Source organism: Drosophila tropicalis, unplaced genomic scaffold (genome assembly GCF_018151085.1).
Source record: "Drosophila tropicalis isolate 14030-0801.00 unplaced genomic scaffold, ASM1815108v1 contig_629, whole genome shotgun sequence".
NCBI lineage: Eukaryota > Metazoa > Arthropoda > Insecta > Diptera > Drosophilidae > Drosophila > Drosophila tropicalis.
The window spans coordinates 24,827-27,835 of NW_027173108.1; positions in this window are offsets into that span (position 1 = coordinate 24,827).

The following is a 3,009-nucleotide window of genomic DNA, read 5'->3' on the forward strand; positions in this document are numbered from 1 at the left end:
CACTCTTTCCCCCTCCTCGGTGTTTCGTACTAGTATGGCCCCTAATCCTGTGTTGCTTGCATCTGTCTGGAGTACGAACGTTTTTGTGAAATCTGGGCATGCCAATACTGGGTCACTCGTGAGTTTTTCTTTTACCGATTCGAATGCTGCTTGATGCTCCTCGCTCCAATGCCATTTGGTTTTTTTCTTGAGCAATGCGTTTAACGGATGAGTTATCATCGCAAAATTCGGTACAAATCGTCTGTACCACGAGGCCACCCCTAGGTATTGCCGTAATTCTTTTGTGCACGCGGGCGGCTTTAATTGGGCTATTGCTGCCAACTTGTCTGGGTCCGTTGCAATACCGTTTTCTGTTACCAAGTGTCCTAGAAACTTTAGCTCTTTTCTGAAGAATTGGCACTTTTCGGCATTTATTCTCAGGTTTGCTTCTTTCAATCTCCTGAACACTTCTTGTAGGTGGATCATGTGTTCTGAGATTGTTTTGCTTACCACCACTATGTCGTCTTGATAGGCGAACGCGTTTGGTATCAATTCTGGGCCGATGCCCGTTGGAACGTTGCTGATGCAGAGTGTAACCCGAATGGCATTACTTTCCATTGGAATAAACCTTTCCCTGGGACTGTGAATGCTGTCATTGGCCTGCTGTTTTCTTCCAATGGAATTTGCCAATAGCCGTCCTTCAGGTCTAGCCTGCTTATAAATTTCGCTTTACGTAGTTGGTTTAAGATGTAGTCGATGCGTGGCATTGGGTATGCATCTTTTATAGATTTCACGTTAATCTGTCTAAAATCTACGCATAATCTCCATTTTCCCGTCTGTTTCTTTCTCACCATCACTATGGGTGAGCTATAAGGGCTTTGTGATGGTTCGATGCATCCCATTGTCAACAGTTCATCGACCTTTGTGTTGATTTCTCCCTGTATTTTTGGATTCTTCGGGTAGTATCTTTGTTTTATTGGGATATCATCCTTCATCGTTATGCGATGTATCCCCACGTTTGACAGTCCCTTCACTTTCCCTAATTCCTTCAACTCCTGATTTAGGAAACTTTGTATTTCTTGTTGATCACTATTCTGAGTGACCATGATGAATATTCTTTCTACCAGCCTGCCCTGTATTCGCTTGACTGTCGGTATTAGCACTTTGTGGCCTCCACACGATATCTCTGTGTTCATAATCCGGAGGAAATTCCAACCTAGTATCAACGCATCCATTCCTTCTGGCATGACCAGGAATGGCATGTGGATTTCCTTGTCCCCAAATCTCACGTATCCTGTCCATTGCTCTTCAATGTCTCGCACCTTTCCGTCTGCCATGTATACCTGTTTGTGTGTGTTCTCCCATTTTCCCTTATTCCTCACTGTTTCCAACATCTGCTTGCTGATGAAACTACTCGTGGCTCCGGAGTCAATTGTCGCTTTCATCTGGACTCCTGCTACTTCGATGATTGCCGACAATTGATCCTCTTCCTCTATTAGTTGGCCTATTAGTGGTGAGGAGCTTGTTGGCTGGGTCCCTGCTCGCCCCTGATAGGCTGGAACCGCCTTTCGTTTCCCGAACTCCAACAACATTCTTTTGTTCTTTTCCCAATCCTTCCACACTGCCAACAGAAAATGAGTCTCTGATTGTTGCACTCCCTTGCCCAGTGTCCGGCTCCTCCGCATCTGCGGCATGCCTGGTTTGGGTTCAAAACTTTCCCATCTTGGATGTTTTTATTTTCTTGGCTTGGTCTTGAATTGTTCTCCATGCCGTTGTCTTGGCATCTCCGGCACTGTGTGACTGCTGGCCCGTAATTATTTTCTCCTCTGTGGCTTGATTGGTTATTGTGTGTTCTTTGAGCATTATTTGGGCGATGGAAATCTGCTCGTTCTTGTTCAAGCATCTCATGTTCATCCGCCAACTGAATCAGCTCCTCTAGGTTTCTGACTCTGTGCGGCCGAACGAATATCTTCAAATCTGGAGTGCAATTTTCTAATATAACCTCCAATTGTTCGTACTCTGGTATTTTGAGGGGTCTCATCATTGTTTGCATGTCGATCATATAATCCTTAAAACACTCGTTTCTGTTTTGTTTGCGATTTTTCACTTGATCCGCCAATTTGTTGAAGAATCCTCTTGGCAGGAAGCATTTCTTGAAGCCCTCAACGAACTCCTTCCACGATCGCCACTGCGTGTTGTTTGCGACGTACCACTTGAGTGCTTTGTCTTTCAGTAGTTCTGGCATTGCTCTTGGGATCATGTCCAGCTCGATGCCATACATGTCTGCTGACCACTCGATCTGTTCTATGAACTCTAGCGGTCTGGAATTGCCGTCGAACCTGAATGTCCATTCCCTCACTTGTTTTGCCACCTTGGCGTATTCGGTGGTCCTGTTTGTTGCCTGTGGTACCGTTTTCTTGGGGTCTATCGTTTGTCTCCTTATGTCCCTCTTTGTTTCTGTGCTATCTAGGGCTCCTTCGCTTCCCCATCTTGGTGGTGAGTATGGAGGAATTGCTAGTGTGGCGATGTTTATTTTCTGGAATTCATCGGCCTCCTTGTCTACGCCATTTTCGCATGTTTTTGGTGTGCTTGCTTTCATTTTTAGATTTTTCGAGTACTTTGTCTCTAATCTATTTATTTCCTCCTTCCAGTCTGGGTCCGTTTCGTTCTTTTCTACCCACTCGCCTAGCTGTTTCCTCATTTCCTCCACTGTGCCGGTCATCTCGATCCCAATCCTTTGGCCTGTCTGTAACAGATCCTCCTTCATCATGTGGTAAATCCATCCTTTACCCATTTTGAATGTTTTCTTTACAATTTAACACTTTTGTTTTGTTAAAATTTCACCAGTATAGCACGTTGGGCGCCAGTTGTAACGATCCTTTTTCGTCCCTCGGGATATCTACAATATCTCTTGGGCTAGGTTCGGCACAACAAATTTATTTTGTGCCCCGGTGAAATTAAAACACGCTCGACTTCAATTGCTAATGTTAATTGTATGTTTATTCAAATCGTTAATGGAGTTGGTTGGAT